Source organism: Cupressus sempervirens, chromosome 8 (assembly GCF_028749045.1).
Source record: "Cupressus sempervirens isolate cs-2001-9-10 chromosome 8, ASM2874904v1, whole genome shotgun sequence".
NCBI classification, from domain to species: Eukaryota; Viridiplantae; Streptophyta; class Pinopsida; order Cupressales; family Cupressaceae; genus Cupressus; species Cupressus sempervirens.
Window position 1 is genome coordinate 12,280,140 of NC_143125.1, and position 23,368 is coordinate 12,303,507.

General features: G+C 38.6%; 1 pseudogene across 1 annotated transcript in view; it reads left to right on the forward strand.

Annotated features, from left to right (window-relative positions):
* The window catches only part of LOC149541328 (tyrosine decarboxylase 2-like), a 222,713-nt pseudogene that overhangs the window by 62,760 nt on the left and 136,585 nt on the right, over positions 1-23,368 (forward strand). The window contains exon 4 of the transcript XR_016355325.1: positions 2,909-3,072. The product of XR_016355325.1 is annotated as a tyrosine decarboxylase 2-like (transcript). The remainder of the gene's footprint in view (positions 1-2,908; positions 3,073-23,368) is intronic.

Here is a 23,368-nt window from a genome sequence, read left to right on the forward strand (position 1 = left end):
CATGCCACTTTTTATGATTTTATGAAAATCCTTCAAGTGTATTTTATAACTGACCTTCAAACAATCTTTTTGATTGCTTTCTCCTTTGTCTTCATTTAACTATATTCTTAATTAGACTGTCATTTAGTCCTTGCTTGGCCTCTATGCTTACAGAACTCTTCATATGATGGTCACTTTCAGTTCTCTTGCACTGTCACACTGTTAAGAACTTTGTCATTCATTAACTCCAATAAGCCTACCATCTATGCATTTGAATTGTCTTATACCCATATCAATATCTCACATGTTACCATTGGCTTTGATAGCTTTAGATCCTCCCTTGGATAGCTGTCGTCTCTGAATTTTCTCCACTAAGTTTTCTTTTCATTGACAACCATCTCCTTAGTGACTGTCCTCATAAGGTCTATTGTGTTTGTCCTTTGGACTTATGCATCTTTTCTTGAAACTTTGATCTCTCTCATCACATGCCTCTTGACACTATAGCTCACCCTTAAGGTTATTGTTCCTTTTCGGAATATCATTGCTTCAACACTTCCTTATCAACTCTTCTTATGCTACTATCATATGGTTAGAGGGTTTACTCTCTTTATTATGACATGGGCCCATGTATTATTTTTTCTTGAAGGCTATTAACTTGTTGTGCAAGCATAAGAAGTTATCACTGTTTAGAAAAACTTGACAATGAAGACTGCCAATTTACGATCACTGTCTCTCTTGAAATGCTTCACAAGATATGCTTCTTATTTCCTCCTTTTCTTCTAATTTCTTTGTCATTACATGGTTAACAACTTAATAGACTCTCTTTCTCTGTTTGTCTCTTTCATAAGTACAACAGCCATCTCGACTTTGTGTATTCAACCCTTCATCCTAGCATTCTTACAAAACCTCTGCCTTCATCATAACTTATGAGAGTATTCTAATGATTTCTTACACATTGATCTTCATCCTTGTCTCTTGGTACTTGGCATTAGCTTCATCTTCACATCTCATTAAGTGTTGTCTCTATTCATTATCATGGCTCATACTATGATGAAGGATTTCCTTATTGTCATCATAATCTTGGTTCACTTGTCATCAATTCACTAATGCTTTTTTTTGGATTTGTAGGCCTCCTCTGTGATTCTGGCCTTTTCTCCTTTGTTTTCTTACTTTACTAATCACATCTTAAATTTCATTGTCCCTGACCTGACATTAGGTTACACAAGAAACCTGCACTTTGTCGCTGAACCTTCTTAGCTAGGGTTTAGGAATCTCATACGCCTGCCCACTAGCCCAAAGTAACACATTTAAACCTTCTTGTGACTTTTATGACAACTTCCTATGACCTTATATGCCCATAAATTGACGTTTGATGATAATGATAAAACACAGATAAAAATATAGTATCCCAGGTATAAACTTGTAACGCTTTGTTGAACTTGACAGCAGCTAATTTATTGCAATGTCAAGATGGGCAACGTTTCTATTAATAGAAATCTCTTATGCTCCTATGACAGACTTAATTGACATCACCGTACTCTGAAACGACTGAGGAATATGCAGTCTCGTGGAGGTTTGGTCATCATGAAACAATGATAACATGGTTTTTTTGATGCCTCAGCGACTTGATAAGACTCCTGATATTTGAAAAGATCTCTTCAATGTGCCCATTTTATCTGCAACATGCTATGCAACCTCAGTTTTCTCTGCAAAGTGGGTTTGAACATGACCACCATCTTCTGCTCTTGTACCTGGAGTAACCGGATTTTCTCCATGCTACATGGATGGGAAAACCTTAGTGCTCCAAAACAACAAAACTTGACCTTTCCAAAGCAAATTTTTCCCTCCTAAAAGATGTGTGGCCTTGTAGAAGGTATTCAGGGTATCTTAATGATTGCTAACTTAAAAAATGTTAAGAACCAATGCATGAGGCAACAAACTTTCTTACACGACTTTATAAAGTATTTTATCCTTAAACTAAAATAAGTTAGCAATTACATTTATCATCTGAACATTCTTCATTTACATCACAATTGCCCTCCTCTACAATTCTAGGTATTTCTTCGAAAAGATTAATCTCTTTATTCTCTAAAGGATCACATATGATCCATCGCCATTCTAGGTCATCAAAATGAGACAGGGGAATCCTTTTGCTCGAAATAATATAGGGTAATCCTTTGTTGTAGCAGAAACCCTCAATAGGGTACTAATATCTGAGTTGTCTACATAGATTGTTCTGTTTGCACCTTAAGCTGAAAGCACTTAATAGTAATGAACATTGTTAGTATGTTAGTAGTTTGTTAATGAAAAAGTGTCTCTTTATATTAGGGATATTATGGAACATCAGAAGATGAGCATGATTTCTTTGAGGTGCAAAATAGCTCATGTAATTGTTTTGTATATTTTTACCAAAGATCATATATGGTCTGAAAGACTGAAAGCCACTACTTGAAAGCTTGGTCTGATTTTTGAATTGGTTGTAGTGACCGGGTTGATTATGGTGCACTTATGCAGTCTTTTGTGATGAAACTGAACAAGTTTCAATGAAGCTCAACAAACTTGAAAATTGAAAACTTTGAGTAGAAAGTGTGACGTCTAGGAACCAACTCACATGGGATTTTCGGTAAACTGACTAAGACATTTGGTATACCTATTTATTATTCCCCAAAATGGCATCTACATTCCTCTTGTTTTATTTTTATTACTGTTTTATCCATAAAAATCTGACTATACAAATTTTAAAATTTTAATGGATGCTCTATATAAAATCTCAATGAAAGTAAAAAATATATATGAACAACAAACATAAAACTGCTATTCAACAGGTCAGTTGTATTTTTGCAGATGAAAGAGCCATCTCTTAATATTCGCTAGGTTAATTGGTTATCCCCTTCATGCATTTAAACTAAATATGAATTACATTTTGCAGGTAAGGGGGGTGGTGTTATGCAAGGCTCAGCAAGTGAAGCAATATTGGTATCACTATTAGCTGCACGAGACAAAGTTCTAAAAAGAATTGGTGCAGAATCTCTTAGCAAGCTGGTCGTATATGTATCTGATCAAACACACTCCTCAGTTGAAAAGGCTTGTAGAGTGAGAACTTATGAATCCTGCAAAGAATTGTTTTTCAACTAAATCTTTTAGTACTAATAGATGAACAATTATTCCAGTAACATTTAAATCAATTATCTAATAACATCTGAATAATTGATGAAGCTGTAAGTCTCATTGCTCTTTTCTGAATGTATATGAGAAACACATGTAACAATTATTGAGCAGATATGAGCAGTATGTCTCTATTGTCATGATGACTACAACTTTGAAAACCTTTATACTATTCTGAATTACCTTCTCTATACAAGAAATGTTGAAGGCCCGAGAAAGTACTTTCATGTAATATCCTGGTCCAGATATTTACTGGTTTCTCTATGAACAATATAATCAGCAACTAAACTTGGCAAGTAGTTTCCAGCAAGGTGGTTAACCAGTAGAAATTTCAAATAGAAATTTTATCAACTTATCTCAGATACAACATTCAAAATTCGGATATAAGGAAAATGGAAGACAATGCTATAATATGACCAGCAAATTTTCCATATGAATAAAACTCGTTATTCCACAATAACATCCAATATGTCGAACATATAACTTGAACTACAAACCAAAAAGGTAAAACCCGCAACACTTAGACTCCCCCTAAATACGTTATTGCATTGTACATCAGCAATACAATAACCAGCAACTACTAGTTAACTAATAAGACGTTATTGTGTTATACAACAGCAATACAATAACCAGCAACTATAAAATCCAATTTTAAACACAGTTCTACAGTCAGATTGGAAAACTAAAGAGAAGAACCTGTAAGCACAACCGAGACACCTAAAATGATATCTCCCTAGACAATGAGTTTTAGTCAATGGCCTGCCTGCACAAGAGGCTACGTCCTCACACTGGCTCAAAGCTAAAGCTTTCTGAAAACTCTCACAAGAGAGAACTGGAAAATCTGAATAGTAAATCAAGCATACCCCAAAAGGGAAGGGTCTTTTCTACTTTTATTCTCGCAGTTGTGACTCTTCGACTTCCTTTCTGGCCTTCCCTCTTATCTTTCCTTGTCATCTTTTGTCAACTTGGAATATTAATTTGACCTTTAATAAATAAATTCTTAGCTCTCATAGTCAATTTTAACATTATAAAGATGTCCCCTTTAATATTTCTAATGTCCCCAAAAAGGGACATTACATTTCAATAACAACTTCTAGCCTTGAATTTCAACATAATGACCATAGGGTTGGAGTTCAATTGGTCATATGCTTCCTTTGTGGGGTGTAGTTAGAAAATGGTTTGATTGCAAGTAACTTAGGAAAATTGATTCACTTCCTTGTGGCCTTGCAGTCAAAGAGATCAAAACAATGTTGTAAGAAAGAATAGTATAGAAGGATCCAACTGAGTGTGACACAAAAAAGAGGAATTGTTGAAGCACGCTTTATATAATGAAATGAAATTCCTATCACACAATTTGATCGGAACATGGACATAATTTAACATACCCAAACCAATATGCCATAACAATAGCTTCAAAATCTAATTTTTGTATAACTTGTACTAATTTATGTTTTCCTTGATTTATTTTGGGTATTGCATAAGCAATTTTTTTGACGGATGCTTAATACATAGCAACATATTACATTATAATGTATGTTTATGGAGGAAATCAAGCCGTCTTCTTTTGTAAATCACTAGGTGAGTTACCAACTAGACCACAACCTTGGGTCAACATTCTTATTTCTGCTAATGGGTTTAGATTTTATCAGATCTATGTTATTAAATGTGTTTTAGGGAATGTTTGAAGGCGTTTCAAACCTTTTGTCAAGAATTTGGGATGAAAGTGAACACTAACAAAACCAAAGTGATGATATTCTTTGTTGGGAAACATATTTGTCACTGTGAAATTACTTCTGAAACTGACCCTGTTCGCCCTGTGAATAGTGAGAACCTTGTCAACAGTTGGAGAGATTGAAACCTAATCACTACCAGATTACAATCTTTCTCTGTGTTTGAGAGGGGGAGCTCCCTCGTATGATGGGTGTAATTGATTTTTCAACATAAATGAATTAGAACTTTGAAAGATAGAGAGAAAGCTATTGACAATGAATGCACCAAATGACTTCAATTTTTTCTTAGATTAACCTAAACGGCTAATAAGAGCGATCAAGAGCTATGCTTGAAGGCTACCATTAGCACAATGTTGATTCAATAATTCATGAACATTTGCAAAATATTGTGAAAACACCCATTATAAAAAGAATCAACACTTCAACATTTCAGATTTGTAGAAAGAGAATCCAAAATGTATTTCCTTATATTTCCTTGCACCAAGAACATAAGAGAAATTTCTGATTAGAAGAACAAAATCTGTACACTTTCCAAAAATTGTCTTGCTACCAAAACTCCAACATAAGTGTTCTCTAATTCTACCTAGTCCAAAAAGTCCCCTTACAAAGTAAAATGATCCCTTATATAGATTTGAGGTTAAGAACTACTCTTCTGTGGTTAATAACTACCTCCCAATCACGTGTTTTTGGTGAGGTTAATTAACCTCTACAAAATTAACCAAATATGACCTAAAACATAGACCTTACATCATTCAAGAATAAGATTGAATAATCAATCCTTTTCGATCCCCTTTTGATCTTTGAATCATTTATTCAAGTTACATCAATTTATTAATGAAGAAATTTCTACCTTTTTCATGAAGAGATCAAGAAGATAAGACATATACGTGTCCAACAAATGCTGACTTTATGTCTCCCATCTCTCTGATTGTATATGTACCCCCAAAGCTTACTCTTCTTCTATGGGCAATTGTGATTTCATTTAGAGTATTACAATATTGTAACTTTATCCCCACAAAAACTATCACATTCTCCATATTGTGTAGGTGTATATCACCACAATCGGGGTGTTGTGTAATATAATCCATATGTAAAAACTGGCTTAATTCAAGTAACAACTAGGAAAGTTGAGGACTTTGGTCTCCACTAATGCTGGTCATTATGGAACACTGATCGTTGATGATCACCCATTTCTATAGTGTACTTTGTGCAATATTCATATCTACAATGCTTGTGTGCCATGAACTTGAAGAACTTCATTATGGTTTACAATGGGAAGCCATAGGAAAATGTTCTTGATATCTCAGAGAAAAAATCTGATGATGAATCTTTATGCTACGAAGGTAGATTTGATTTGAGTTGCAAAAGACTTGGAAAGTATGTCCCAAACACGATCTCTCGGCATAAGATTTCCTTCTCAAGAGGCTTTCAGTCAAATTTGCTTGCCACTTCTCTATAAATTGCAAAATATCCCTCTTAAATGCATGCCCACAAGTATTTTGCCAAATGATGATCTTGCCTATCTATTATTTCACATTTTTGCTTGTGTGTTTGCACAGGCTTTCCAACGAACCATTTATGAAATATCCAAAACTTTGCATCCATTTTAATAAGAGCTTCCTTGTAACATACTGATGCTATCAACCAAGAGTTGGGCTATCTGATGGCCTTCCTTAAGGCGGCTTTATTGAAACAAGTGTCAGGTCTTGTCAAGTTGTTGGTAAACAGATTTGTCCTTCCTTGTTTCTTGAAAATATGACTTTTAGCGCCCAAATCGTGAACAATATCTGGTCACAACAATTGAAAAGCCATTATTTGATTATCGGCTTTTCTCTGAATTGGTAGGTACATCTCCCTTATGGAATAATATGCAATGAATTATGTTTTGATCCTAAAACTAACACAGGGTATGCTCTTAACCTGAGAGCAGAAGAGGCAAACCAAATTAAGCCTAAGCAGAACTTAATCCAGGCAGGGTAAACTTTCTAGTCTATGAACCAAATGATAGAACTCACACATCTTATGAATTCATACACTCAGCATTCAACTAATCTACAGCAACTATTAACAGAGATGTAAATGGAATAATAAAAAAGGTCTAATGAGTCCTCGGAATATTTCACAACACATCCTACTGGGTTTATTCACAACCTTGAAACAAAGGAATGAAACAATCTTTTCCTTCCTACTGTAACTTAGTTTAAGAGAAAGAATTGACTAATTCACAACTATCAACTTACTGGAATAGGAAATAATTGACATAAAATACTCTTCAATTGACTCTGCAACATCAAGTATCCTACACAAAAATTTGCCGACCTTTCATTAATCATTCAACTTCATACATATAGAGTTGAGAGATGACCGTTACAATAGGAAGTTTAATCGGTTCATCTTCTGAGGATGACAAATGGCAAGATGCCAGTTTGTCGTATTACAAAATTTACAAAATTTGAAAAATTTACATTAGCAAACGAAAAGGGAGTGTCAACTGAATTACTTGGACTTCTTTCCCTTTTTAGTTTTCGCTCTATATGCCTTAGCAGCAACTATAATTGGAATCATTTCTTCGTGACTGGGCACATGTACATTAGTGAATCTTAAGAACCATTTCGAATGCTCTCGAGCCAACTCCTTCACTGTATTTAGCTAACTTGTCAATTCTCCAACAGCCACGTGTATGTATCCACCAAGCGTCTGCAACTCTACCACTCTGTTTTGACTGCTTGAAGTCATTCCAGAGAAATTACTCAAGTATGTGGAGAAGTTGTTTTTCATTACTTCTACCCCAATGAAAGCTTTCCCTTGCCCATTGGTTGGTGGGTTAGTGTATAATCCTCGCATGAGTTTGAATGCTCTGTCTTGAGTCTTCCTCACTTTTTCCCCTGTTTCTTTGAGTCCCTCTTCAGCTTCTTGAATCATCTCCAATTTAAATTGCATGCTTTGAAGCCATTCGAACAGAGGCTCAGTTCCTTTCTTCAAAATCTTTGCTTCAACTGTCTCTTTTGCCTCCATTTGGATGATCATTTTCAGGAGAGAAATGCATTCATCATACCTTGCCTTCTCTGCGGCCAAAGTGTTGTGATTAGATATGATATTATCCTTCTTAGTTTTCAATTGAAGGATAACATTTCCAATTTGATCGATCAAAGCAATTCCATCTGCATTGAGTTTCTCAATCCATTCTCTTCCGATCTGACCAAAATGCCTATCTTTCTGAAGCTGTGAGATGAAAGCTTGCACTTCCTCTGCTATGGGGTTCTCAGTAGTAGGCACACCAGTAATGGTTGCCAATGGAACAACTAACGGCCTGATAAATCTTTTCAATTCTTCAATCTCGGCCTTCATCTTGATTTTTGACAATTTGAGGCTCTCCAATTGTTCTTCTATCACCTCATTACTTGATCCCCATAGGCCCACCTTTGTATCATGTCTAGCCTCTCCAAGATCAATTGAATGCAGGGTGAAATCATCGGGTGTCATTTCCTCAATTCTCCTTGCTTTGTTTGGCTTTGTTACCTCCATTGTTAAGTGTCCTGTTTCTGGATCTTGCCCAAGTATTGATAAAGTCTTCCGCTTCTTAGCTTTCATTATTGTAGACCCAGAGCGAACTGCTTGAGGACACAGTATCCTTTGCAAGGATGCTCTCCTCTTTCCTCTTTCTCTTCCTTTCTAAGGTGTCTTCTAGCTAGGGTTTTGTACTAATCACTTTAGAAGCAGCCCCAAGTGATTCTATACTGAACATTTTCTTCTTCACCGGAGTTACTGCCACTATGGTTGTAGAAAAAGGATTCTTAGGATCTTGAAACAGAAGCCTAGATGAACTCGAGGCTTTCTCTTCCTCTTGAGTTTTCCTTGCAGCTTCGTCAGATTCAGTGGACTCGCTGCTACTGCTTTGTTCATCCCCGATCTCTACTATCTAAATGGGGCAACCATTTGGCTTCAAAAGGGGAGCGCTTGCAGATGGACCAGGGCTATGATGAGGAGATGGAGTTGGAGTAACGTGAGGAGGTGAGACTGGAGCAGTAACACCATCCTTCGGCTCTTCAGTCCTCTTTTCTTTGGTGCTAGCTTGGGCTCCGATAACTGGTAGAGGACTGCCTTGGCAAGTTGGAGCTATTGAAATGTTTTTCTCCGGGGGTTGGTCACCTCCTCCTGCAGATTGAGTAGGCCCTTGAGCGGCTGTAGTTGTAACACTTGGTGTGGCACTTTGAGAAGAAGTGGGAGTAGCAGCGGCTGGAGAAGCTTGAGTAGTCCTGCTGTTACTGCTCTGAGTTTGTTCGTGGCTAACTCCAGAGGTAGAGGCAGATTGGCTTCAGTTCCATAAACCAGTTCAAAAGGGGATATACCAATTGCCCTTTTGGGTGTCACTCTATTTCCCCAGAGTGCCTCATGAATCCTTTTGTGCCAGGTTTTCTGATTATCTGAGACTAGCTTCTTAACAATATGAATTAAGTTCTTATTACTAGACTCTGCTTGTCCATTCCCTTGAGGGAAATAATCAGATGAATGACCAATGGTGATCCCGTACTCAAAACAGAAATCAGTAATTTCAATTGAAGAAAAATAAGATGCATTATCCATCACTAGTTTAATAGGGACACCAAACCTGACCAAAATGTTTTCTTTTATGAATTCACACACCACCTTGGAAGTAGTCTCCTTTGTAGCGTTAGCTTCTACCCATTTAGTGATGTAATCAGTTGCAGTTATTATATACTGATGACCAACATTGGATGTAGGGCTAATAGGACCAACAAAGTCAAGGCCCCATTGTTGAAAAGGCCCTGCAATGATAACAGGTCTCAAAGATAAAGCAGCTAATTGAGGACGTCCCGAAAACATCTTGCACTTTTCACACTTTGCTACCCATGCATACGCGTCTTTAAACATCCCAGGCTAGTAATAACACTGCCTTAGTATTTTAAATGCTGTGACTGAAGAAGAGAAATGTCCTCCACAAGCTTCATCATGGAATGTCTTCAACAACTTTTCTTGCTGTTGTTTATCTACACATCTAAGGAAAGTACCATCAATAGCCTTTTTGAAAAGCTTACCATCCTAGATGACATACTTAGCTGCTTTTAGTTTTAGATCTCTTGTTTGCTTTGCATTTAGGCCCTCTGGACATTCACCATATGTTAAAAGGTAAGAGATGTTTTCAAACCATGGATCGTAGAGACCTACAACTAACACCAATTGCTTCTCACCCGATTCTTCTGACCTTCCAGTGATTTTGTTTTTTGCAATTACCTTGCATAGAGCATTCCCTCTTATTAACTTGGTAGGTTTAATCTCTATATCGTATTCTTGTATTTTTGCTACCCATGCTCCTCTGACATTGCAACCTATACCCTGTTGTGTCAGTACACTCTTTACTGCTACATCTGGGACAAAAACTATTGAATGTGAATGCAAGATATAGAACCGAAAATGTTTAAGAGCCTTGACCACTGAGAAAGCATGCCTTTCAATTTGCGAATATTTGAGTTCATGGTTCTTTAAAGGTATGCTCATAAAAGAAATAGGAGCTTGTACTCCTTCATCATTCTCCGGCATAAGAATAGCTGACAATGCATGTTCAGAAGCGTAGCAATAAATGATAAAGTCCCGCTTATAATTTGGATGACTCAGTACTGGAGCATTAGCAATAGCAATTTTTATATCATGAAAAGCTCGCTTCCCTGCCTCATTCCATTTGAAATTTGAATTCCCTTTCATCATGTCTACTATATGTTTAGTAGTTTTCGCAAAATCAGGCACAAATCTTCTGAGAAAATTTACCTGCCCAAAGAAAGATTTAACCCCTATTTTGTTTGAGGGTAGGCTCAGTCTCTGAATAGCTTCCACTCTTTCAGGGTCAATTCTAATGCCTTCCAAGGACACTATATGGCCAAGGAGCTTTCCTTCTGTCACACCAAAAATTGACTTCTTTGGGTTGAGAGATATTCCATGCTCTCAACACCTTCCTCAAATCTCCCATATGATCTTTTCTTTTTCTCGAGAACACGGTGAGGTTATCTAGGTATATGACCATGATTCGGTCTTTCAAATCAGCGAATGTATTACTCATGCACCTTTGGAATGTAGCACTAGCGTTGATAAGTCCAAAAGGCATTCTGCGGTACGCAAATGTACCCCAAGGGGTAGTGAACGCCATCTTATGCTGGTCTTTCTCTTCTACTTCAATCTGATTATAACCCGAGAAGCTGTCAAGCATAGACATCATTTCAGATCCCACTCCTGTTTGCAGTAAATAGTCCATATTAGGAAGAGCAAAGTTATCTTTCAGGGACGCTTGATTTAGATTGCGGAAATCAACACAGATTCTTATTTCTCTGTTCTTTTTTCTGGCGGGTACTATATTGGCTATCTAGGTGGAATGATGAATGGGATAAATAATTCTTGCTTTTAACATCTTATCAACTTCTCAGAAGATGGCATCAGCGACTTTAGGATTATAGTTCCTTTGTTTCGACCGGAAAGGGGCTGCATCAGGCTTCAGTGGAATTTCATGTTTTACCTTCCCATTTTTGTAACTTTTCAAATCTTCATAGCTCCAAGCGAAAACATCTCTATATTCCATAAATAGATTCTTTGCAGCCTCTTTCTCTTTGTGTGAGCAACACCTCCCAATGTTAATCAGTTTGGGATTATGAATATCTCCAATGTAAACTCGTTCATATTCACCCATTGTTGGCCCCTTTTCTGCTCTCTTCTGCTTTATGTAAGCATCATGTCTATTAAACAATTTTTCTAAGGCTACGAAATATGGGGGAATAATGTTGCCTTTCAACTGAACTTCCACATTTTGGCTCTGTTCCTCAATTGCATCAGAGCTTTCATGATCACTTCCACTGAACTCATGTTCAAAACTAGACTTGTCATTCTCAAGGAACATCGGCAAACTTTTATCATCATTAAAAACTTGCCATGATTTTGTGTTATCTGGAATGGCAGATTGATACACAATTTCGATCTAGTATTTCTTGTCTTGGAAATCTGGGTGAGGAAGTAATAGGGAGGCGGAGACAGCTAAAGAATCGGCTTTAGTATTCATCTCTCTCGGAACTGCTTCAATAGAGAAGGCATCTAGACCTTCAATCTCATCCCAAACTCTGTTCTTGTAATTCTTCAGCTTGTGATTTTTAACAGAATACTGCCCCTTTACCTGCCTTACAATAAGCTTTGCATCACCTTGGGCTTTTAAAATCTTTATTCCTTTTTCTTTTGCTGACATTATTCCCAGTAATAAGGCCTCATATTCTGAAGTATTCTTTGTATTCCCAAATTCCAATTTGAAAGCCATAGGTTCAGGTTCTCCTTTTGGGAATATCAATACCACACCTGCTCCGGATCCTGAAGAAGCACAACTTCCATCGAATTCAAGCGTCCATATGCCTGGTACATCTTTATTTTCATTGGGAACTTTATTGTTTGGATTTTTGTCCATTTGTTCTTTTGGGTTTTCTTCGATAAACAACATATAATTGCCAAACTCTAATTCTTGATATAGGATCTGAGCTTTAGGGTTGTCTGATTTCAACACTGTGAACTTTGCCTTTTCTTCAGGTTCTATTTTGACTTTCTTATTCCCAATAGGTATTACTGCTTGAGACCAGTCTAGTTTTATTTCTCCTCCTAAGTCACGAAAGAAACTTCTACTTAACAGAAGTCCATAGCTTGCTGGGATATCAGCTACTAGGATAGTCAATAGGAGCTTTTTTTTTGGATGTGAAGCTAAAGCTACCTGAGCATCTTTAATCTGTCTGAGTAAGGGAACTTGTTTGGCATCCATTGAATAGCATCTTCCATGCGCTTTAGTAAGATTGAGACCCAAAGCTTTAGCTATAGAATAGGGCATAACATTATCTGACACACCCAAATCTATTATACAATTACTGAGTTTACATCCATTGATGTACAATGAGATATAAAAAGGTTTAGGTTTTTGCCCAGGAGAGGTTGCTAAAATTGTGGAATCTTCTTGATTAAACAAACCAGATGTCAAGGTTTCATCTTCTTTTTCAACCATTACATTACAATTAGCATCTGATGTGTTTCCTTTACATCGGTCTACCAGCCTTTTTAACTCGGAAGGATGTGACTTTAAATAATCAATAGTGGAAATTTGAATTTTTGACCCTTCACAAAATTGAATGAAATCAAATGATGTCTTGTCCTTACCCGTTTGTGAAGTAGATGTTCCTTGATCAATATGTACATTGTTCGTTGAAGGGCTGAAGTCATTCCTGTGTGTGTGACTAGAGGTTTGGTTCTTTAACCTTTGTCCACGGGTAAGCACTGTGTATGAAGTTCCATCAATAGTTGCATAACACTCACCTTTTGATTCAGAATCCGATTCGTATTCTAAAAATAAATTTCCAGAGTCGCCATTTGAATAAGAATCAGGCTCTGAACAAGAGCCGCAGTGTTTAATTCATTAGTAAATAACAACTGCATCATGCGGGCAGTCTCCGGACAATTTTCACTGTCATGATCTGTGGTCAAATGAAAGACACACATATTTTCTTTTTTCAGCACCACCTCAATTTGCAACCTAGGTTGTGAACTTGTAAGCTGTGGAAATCTACTTTCATTACTTGTTCCTGGTGAGTTTTGGTAATTCTGCTGATAAGAGCTATTGAATCCGGGTAACTGCTTTTTCATCGCTACTAGTTCATTAGACAACTTCTAAATCATCTCTTTTGATGATGTGGTATTACTAGAAATCCCTTTAGTTTGAAGTTCTTGTTTCCATTTTCCTGCGGAAATTAAGTCATCTTCACATTCAATCCCTTTCTTTTGTGCATCAGCCAGATCAGTGGGACGTGCCCTTCTCAGATCATAATTGATATCTAGAGGCATAGCGCTAATAAAGAAAGTTTTCAGATTACGAGGTGTGGGTCTATCAGCAACAGAAATTCTGCTATTAATCTTATTGAATTTGGCAACGAAATCCCTCATGCTCATAGTTGGTTGCTTCTTAATTGAAGTCAACTGTGTTAGCAAGGCGTGTTCATCTTCTACAGTTTTGAATCTGGTCTCAAATTCAGTTCTAATTGTATCCCAATCAGTTATTGAGCCGTTAGGTAGATGGTAAAACCAATGTGTTGCACTATCTGTGAGGGTTTCTACGAACAATCTTACAACAACATCTTCATGTCCCACTCCTAAGATATGAGTAGCCGCAAAGAAAGCTTTAATGTGTTCATCTGTAGTGACTTTCCGATCACCTGAGAATTTAGGAAAATTCTTCTTTGAGCCAGCCGAGAGTAGATGGTAAGCGTTCAATGCTAACGGCCCTGTTGCCACGGCCCATGGAGTGGCCATGATTGTTCTAGCGGTATATGGCGGAAAATTAACAATTGGAGGGGCAGTAACTCCGTGAAGTGCTAACACCTGACAAGTGGAATGTGAAGTGCTGGCGTCCTGATTTCTAACGGGGGAAGGGGATCTACTTCGACTTTTACCTTCACCTTTCCACTTTGGGACGTCTAAAATAGGAAAGCCAAGCTCTGCAAGTTTATCAAAGGTGGAATCCTGCCCACCCTATTCCTTGGTACTTTTGAGGAACCTAAATTGTTCCAGGATGCTGGGTCTAGTTTATCTCTGAGCTTATTGTCTTAATTGTCTTTCTGCTCTCCAGATATCTCTCCTTTGAACAACTCTTTCAAAGGCTTCTGCTGTTCTTTCTTCTTCCTCTAATACCTGGCTAGCATTCCGATAATGTTCAGTGTTCCTTCTGTGCCTCCAAACAAATGTGTTAAGGGATGAAATTATTTCCTCTTGGTCGTCTTGAAAACCAAGGTTAGGTTGGAGCATTGGGATTATGTTTTCATGAGGTAGTACCATTTTCCCTGATGACATAGGCTTTTTTGATCAAGCGACTGTTCGTGTTCCCTAGCAGAGTCGCAAAAAATCTGTTGGTAAACAGATTTGTCCTTCCTTGTTTCTTGAGAATATGACTTTTAGCGCCCAAATCGTGAACAATATCTGGTTGCAACAGTTGAAAAGATGTTCTCTGATTATTGGCTTTTCTCTGAATTGGTAGTTACAACTCCCTTATGGAATAATATGCAATGAATTATGTTTTGATCCTAAAACTAACACAGGGTATGCTCTTAACCCGAGAGCAAAAGAGGCAAACCAAATTAAGCCTAAGCAGAACTTAATCTAGGCAGGGTAAACTTTCTAGTCTATGAACCAAATGATAGAACTCACACATCTTATGAATTCATACACTCAGCATTCAACTAATCTACAACAACTATTAACAGAGATGTAAATGGAATAATAAAAAAGGTCTAATGAGTCCTTCTCCAAATATTTCACTGCACATCCTACCAGGTTTATTCACAACCTCGAAACAAAGGAATGAAACAATCCTTTCCTTCCTACTGTAACTTAGTTTAAGAGAAAGAATCGACTAATTCACAACTATCAACTTACTGGAATAGGAAATAATTGACATAAAATACTCTTCAATTGACTTTGCAACATCAAGTATCCTACACCAAAATTTGCCGACCTTTCATTAATCATTCAACTTCATATATATAGAGTTGAGAGATGACCGTTACAATAGGAATTTTAATCGGTTCATCTTCTGAGGATGACAAATGGCAAGATGCCAGTTTGTCGTATTACAAAATTTACAAAATTTCCAAAATTTACATCAGAAAACAAAAATGGAGTGTCAATTGAATCACTTGGACTTCTTTCCCTTTTTAGTTTTCGCTCTATATGCCTTAGCAGCAACCATAATTGGAATCATTTCTTCGTGATTGGGCACATGTACATTAGTGAATCTTAAGAGCCACTTCAAATGCTCTCGAGCTAGCTCCTTCATTGTATTTAGCTGACTTGTCAATACTCCAGCAGCCATGTTTACATATCCACCAAGCGTCTGCAACTCTACCACTCTGTTTTGACTGCTTGAAGTCATTCTAGACAAATTACTCAAGTATGTGGAGAAGTTGTTTTTCATTACTTCTACCCCAATGAGAGCTTTCCCTTGCCTACTGGTTTGTGGGTCAGTGTGTAATCCTCGCATGAGTTCGAATTCTCTGTCTTGAGTCTTCCTCACTTTTTCCCCTATTTCTTTGAGTCCCTCTTCATCTTTTTGAGTCATCTCCAACTTAAATTGCATGCTTTGAAGCCATTCGAACAGAGGCTCAGTTCCTCTCTTCAAAACCTTTGCTTCAACTACCTCTTTTGCCTTCATTTGGATGATCATTTTTAGGAGAGAAATGCATTCATCACATCTTGCCTTCTCTACGGCCAAAGTATTGTGATTAGATATGATATTATCCTTCTCAGTTTCCAATCAAAGGATAACATTTCCAATTTGATCGATCAGAGCAATTCCATTTGCATTGAGTTTCTCAATCCATTCTCTTCTGATCTGACCAAAATGCCTGTCTTTCTGAAGCTGTGAGATGAAAGCTTGCACTTCCTCTGCTGTGGGGTTCTTAGTAGCAGGCACACCAGTAATGGTTGCCAATGGAACAACTAACTGACTGATAAATATTTTCAATTCTTCAATCTCGGCCTTCATCTTGATTTTTGACAATTTGAGGCTCTCCAATTGTTCTTCTATCACCTCATTACTTGATCCCATAGGACCACCTTTGTATCATTTCTAGTCTCTCCAAGATCAATTGAATGTAGAATGAAATCATCGGGTGTCATGTTCTCAATTCTCCCTTCTTTGTTTGGCTTTGCTACCTCCATTGTTAAGTGTCCTATTTCTGGATCTTGCCCAAGTATTGATAAAGTCTTCTGCTTCTTAGCTTTCCCTACTGTAGATCCAGAACGAACTGCTTGAGACACAGTATCCTTTGCAGGGATACTCTCCTCTTTCCTCTTTCTCTTCCTTTCTAAGGTGTCTTCTAGCCAGGACTCTGTGTTGATCACTTTAGAAGCAGCCCCAAGTGACTCTATACTGAACATCTTCTTCTTCACCGGAGTCATTGGCGCTCAAGTTGCAGAAAAAGGATTCGTAGGATCCTAAAATAGAAGCCTAGAGGAACTTGGGGCTTTCTCTTGCTCTTGAGTTTTCCTTGCGGCTTCGTCAGATTCAATGGACTTGCTGCTATTGCTCTGTTCATCTCCGATCTCTACTATCTAAATGGGGGAACTAGTTGGCTGCAAAATTGGAGCGCTTGTAGATGGACCAGGGCTATGATGAGGAGATGGAGTTGGAGTAACGTGAGGAGGTGAGACTGGAGTAGTAACACCATCTTTTGGCTCTTCAGTCCTCTTTTCTTCAGTGCTAGCTCCAATAATTGGTAGAGGACTGCCTTGGCAAGTTGGAGCTATTGAAATGTTTTTCTCCGGGGGTTGGTCACCTCCTACAAATTGAGCAGGCCCTTGAGCTGTTGTAGTTGTAACACTTGGTGTGGCACTCTGAGAAGAAGTGGGAGTAGCAGCAGTTGGAGAAGCTTGAGTAGTCCTGCCGCTACTCCGGCCCTTTTTTGCTGTCCACTCAACTCATTTTCCGGTTCTCTTGATGATTCAAGCCATCATAATATCAAAATCTTCTTCTATTTCCACATAAGGCTCAGAACTGATAGTAGTATTCCTTAATTTGGTGAAATATGTATTACTATACATATTTTGCCAATCATCTTCCAGTCCTTCTACATTGAGATCAATGGCATATGCCTTTATCTGTTCCACCGTGAGTCTGGCAAATGCACGATCACGGCTCTCCAACTCATCTCTGCAATCTGCCCAATAATCTTCTATAGTAGTAACATGCTTGATCACGCTTCCAATTTGAAGCACATCTCTGGCATACCCATTTGGGTCAAACATAGGCCTCACCACTTCATATTCTTCTAATTTGAACTTGTTCTCGAATGCCTTGAGCATGTTTTTGGCATCTGATTGGGACTCACAACTGTAGGCCCCAACTTTTATGGGAAATTCGTATCCCTTTTTCCTCAAACTGGCGCTCAACACATTCACTTGGATTGCTTGTCTCACGATCTCAACGAGCACGATCATGTCATCTGGATATCTGGGCAGCTTCAGGGGAAATCAATCGAAAGCTGCAAGACGTAAATATGAAAAGGATGAGAATTGGATGAAATAACCGCCAAATTGATTGATGACCGTGATTGCCTCTTGGCTGAATCTCCGCTCTGGACATCCTTGGAGCTCCGTGCATATTCTCATTGTGAACACATCATTTACTCGGATATACTCCGCATAACTATTCTGCAGTTGCAGGCATGGATAAAATTCATAGCTTTTCACGTCATCAGGGAAATTCTCTAATCTGGGGAGTCTTGGCCACAATTGTAGGGAAGCCAACATATATATCAAGAAAGAAGACATAAAATGAATTGTAGAACTTAGCCGCATTGAGAGCCCTAGACAAATGTTCACCTACCTCATACGCCCAGTCAATATATTGTGTATCTGAGCAAATAATTTGCACCAAAAAGAAGTATTGTTCTACAAAATTAAAGGCTTCTACTTCACCTTTAAGTCGATGCAAGAGGACCAGAATGTCCACAATCTCAGGCTTTAGATCAGTGCCGAAAAGGGTTTTAGGGACCTTACTCTTAGCTCCCCTTGGCTTTTGGAACCAAGAATTCATGATCTCCTTTCGCCACACCATCTTCTTCAGAGAGAATTCAAATGTAATGTCCCCTCTTTAGTTCGACATGACATTGATCATGGATTTTGCCTATTCCAGACTCTCGTAGGCAAATGGTGTGGAGAGAGAGTCAATTCTGCGGATCAGATGGTCATATCTTGCTCTTGAAGAAGTGTTAAGAGGTTATATTTTATTATTATGTGTTATTGGGGCCTACATGTTATAATTTTAAGTTGAGTTGCACTTTTTATTTTATAAAATTACTTTATGATAAAAAGTGCATTATAATGAGATTTTATAAAGGATGTTTCTAGAAGTTCTAGAAAAAGTGCATTATAATGAGATTTTATAAAGGATGTTTCTAGAAGTTCTAGCAACTTCTTAGAAAAGTGAATAAATAGAGGGCTGGGCCTCTCATTTTGGACATGCTTGGATTTGAGATTTCTTCTACTTCTTCCATTGTGGAGCAAATTTGTAGTCTCTTGGGTCTGCAAATTATTATTTGATCTTTGGGAACGAATCACTCCCTTGGATTGGCGACTTTGAGGGTGTGAAATATCATCTGAATTGTTGCATTTGAGGAGTTGGTAATTTAACCATCTCATTTGGACTTCATTGAGATTCAGTTATAAGGGTTTACTTTGGTTGGAATAAGGGTTTCAGTTGTGCCCTAGCATTTGTGGATTGATTAACAGGGTTTGTAGACACAGTTGTGCATTATTTTCAGACTGCCAGTCCAGGGTTTGGACCCACGTTTTTGCTCATAACTCCTAATTGGTTTGACGGATGAATTTCATATTTTAGGGGGTTATTCAGCGACCCTAGGTGCCCAGATTTATTGCTTTTGGAGTGACAAAAACGCTGCAATATTTTTATCTAGCAGCTGTACCAGGCCGTACCTGTACGGCCTTGTCAGTTGGGCAACAGCAGCAATTTTGTGAGTCGGTTTGGGGCAGATTGTGAGGTCTTCGTGTGGCATCAATTCAGCATTTATATCCGACAAAATTGGAGCTATTCCAGGTGCACAAACTGAAGTTTTGATTGCCAAAATATTGCATGTTCTGGATTAGAACAGTCAGCACTGTCATTGCATAAATAGTTGTAATGACCCTTACTATAAAGGCCACTGAAGCCCTCAAACTGGACTTAGGAATTTTGTCAAACAATTGGCATGTAACCGAATAAGGCTGCAATATTACTAATTGTTGTACAACAAAACCTCAATATATGATGCCAATAATGTATGAACAACAATTCCAGATTATAACACTACCAATCTAAGAGATAGATGACAATATGAAACTCAAATATGAAGTCCAATGCAATTCTGATTTTATGACAGCAAATAGAACTGATTACAATGAGAGACTGTCACAACTATGCACTTCTAACACATCAAGCTCTTGACGATGCAATGTTATGACATGAACAATAACCCAGTTCAGATTTGGAATGCAAATGACGAAACTTTTACAACAGTTATTAATGATTGGAAATAACTATTTATGCAATGACAGTGCTGACTGTTCTAATCTAGAACATGCAATATTTTGGCAATCAAAACTTCAGTTTGTGCACCTGGAATAGCTCCAATTTTGCCGGATATAAATGCTGAATTGATGCCACACGAAGACCTCACAATCTGCCCCAAACCGACTCACAAAATTGCTGCTGCTGCCCAACTGACAGGGCCGTACAGGTACGGCCTAGTATGGCTGCTAGATAAAAACATTGCAGCGTTTTTGTCACTCCAAAAGCAATAAATCTGGGCGCCTAGGGTCGCTGAATAACCCCCTAAAATATGAAATTCATCCGTCAAACCAATTAGGAGTTATGAGCAAAAACATGGGTCCAAACCTTGGACTGGCAGTCTGAAAATAATGCACAACTGTGTCTACAAACCCTGTTAATCAATCCACAAATGCTAGGGCACAACTGAAACCCTTATTCCAACCAAAGTAAACCCTTATAACTGAATCTCAATGAAGTCCAAATGAGATGGCTGAATTACCAACTCCTCAAATGCAACAATTCAGGTGATATTTCACACCCTCAAAGTCGCCAATCCAAGGGAGTGATTCATTCCCAAAGATCAAATAATAATTTGCAGACCCAAGAGACTACAAATTTGCTCCACAATGGAAAAAGTAGAAGAAATCTCAAATCCAAGCATGTCCAAAATGAGAGGCCCAGCCCTCTATTTATTCACTTTTCTAAGAAGTTGCTAGAACTTCTAGAGACATCCTTTATAAAATCTCATTATAATGCACTTTTTCTAGAACTTCTAGAAACATCCTTTATAAAATCTCATTATAATGCACTTTTTATCATAAAGTAATTTTATAAAATAAAAAGTGCAACTCAACTTAAAATTATAACATGTAGGCCCCAATAACACATAATAATAAAATATAACCTCTTAACACTTCTTCAAGAGCAAGATATGACCATCTGATCCGCAGAATTGACTCTCTCTCCACACCATTTGCTTACGAGAGTCTAGAATAGGCAAAATCCATGATCAATGTCATGTCGAACTAAAGAGGGGACATTACAGTCCGCCCCTCCTGAAATTGCTTGGCCTCAAGCAATCTCAATGCCGGGTGTTGCAAAATAGCTTCCCCCTCCCAAGTAGCATCCTCAATAGGTAGATCTTTCCACTTAACCAAGTATTCTCTGATCACTTTTCTGCGAAGCTGCTTTTCTCTGCTCTCCAGGATGGATTCTGGCACTAAAATCAATTTTTCCTCATCGTCTAAAGGAGGTAATACTGCGGAAGGCACCAAATTCTGACCCAACGCATTCTTGAGGCGGCACACATGAAACACATTGTGCACCTTGCTGTCTGCCAGAAGCTCCAACTCATAGGCCACCTCACCAATTCGCCTGATAACCCTGAATGGTCCATAATAGCGTGGCTTGAGTTTCTCTGCACCGCTCTTCTTAAGAGTAGATTGCCTGTATGGCTGCAACATGAGGTAAACCATATCATCCACCTCAAAACTACGCTCAGTCCTCTTCTGGTCTGCATACTGCTTCTGCTGGTTCTGAGCTCTCGCAATATTATCTTTGAGAGTAGCAACTATATCCTTACTCTCCTGCACTGGGTACCCGGCTGTCGCCCAACAACAAATCCATGAAACTAGGTGCTTCATAACCGTAAAGTGCCATGAAGGGTGTCATCTGTATAGTGATGTGATATGTAGTATTGTAACAATACTCGCAGAGATATATCCATCTGACCCAAGCTTGCTGCTGAGCTGCCACATAATTCCTTAAATACCCTTCCACCCATTTGTTCACAATCTCCGTCTGACCATCGGTTTGTGGGTGATAGCTAGTGCTGGGTGTAAGCTCCGTGCCACATAACCGGAATACCTCCTGCCAAAAATGACTCATGAAACGGCTTCCCTGTCACTCACAATGTTCCGAGGCAATCCGTGCAATCTGAAAACCTCCCGAAAGAAAACCTCTGCCACCTGAGCTGCTGAGTGGGTAGTGGTGATAGGAAAGAAATGAGCATATTTTGTTAATCTATCTACCACCATATAAATACAATCCCGTCCTTGTACCTTGGGAAAACCTGTGATAAAGTCCATGGAGATGCACTCCCACTTCCTGTCAGGGTTCGGAAGTGGCTGTAGGAACCCTGCCGGATAGGTGTGTTCTTGTTTGTTTTGCTGGCAAATAAGACACTCTCGAACGTACTCCAAAACATCAGCTTTCAGCCCCTTCCAAGTGAACTGCTCTCGAACTGACCTGTAAGCCTTGAAGTACCCGGGATGGCCTGCTGTCAGTGAGTCGTGAAATGCTCTCAAAATCAGTTGCTTAACCTTCGATCCTGGGACTAGGTAAATCCTGTTCTTGTAAATGATTAAATCATCTACAAGTGTGTATTCGGTATCAATCACTGTTCCCTCCACTATATCGGAGGCCCATGTATCCCTGGCATACTCTGCTATAATCAAGTGTCGCCAATCCTCTGATATCTGAACCATAAGAGGGAGGTGTCGCCTTCGAGAAAGAGCATTTACAACAACATTCTGAGTTCCCTTGACATATGAGATGTCAAAATCATATGCCTGCAACTTACTTACCCACCTTTGCTGGCGATCATTCAGGTTCCGCTGTCCCAAGAAATGCCTCAAACTGTTATGATCAGTTTTAATACAAAACTTGCTACCCACAAGATATTGTGTGAATTTGGCTAAAGCATGCATGATGGCCAACATCTCCTTATCATATATACTGAATGAACGCTCGGGGCCTCTGAGCTTCTTGCTCTCATAAGCTATGGGGTGCTTATTCTGCATAAGTACAGCACCTACTCCCTCTCCAAATGCATCACATTGAAGCTCAAATGGCTTCGTGAAATCAGGTAATGCTAGAACTGGGCACGTAGTCATTATCTCCTTAAATCTCATAAAACAGTCCTATGCCTTTTGAGTCCACACAAATTCCCCTTTTTTCAGTAGATCTGTCATGGGAGCTGCATGTCGTGAGTAGCCACTAACAAACCTGCGATAGAAACCACATAAACCAAGGAACCCCCTCAACTATGTAAGGTTCTCTGGTGGAGGCCAATCAACAATAGCGCGAATCTTTTCAGGATCCATCCGCACTCCATCTGCACTAATAATGTGTCCCAAATATAACTGCTCGGTCATCCCTAAGTCACATTTGGACTCTTTTGCATACAAGGACTCCTGTAAAATGCTCAACACTGTCTCCAAATGCTCCTGCCATGATCGGCTATAGATCAAAATGTCATCAAAAAACACCAGCACGAATTTCCTCAACTGATGGTGGAAAACTCTGTTCATAGTGGATTGGAAAGTGGCAGGTGCATTGGTCAGACTGAAAGGCATGACTACAAACTCAA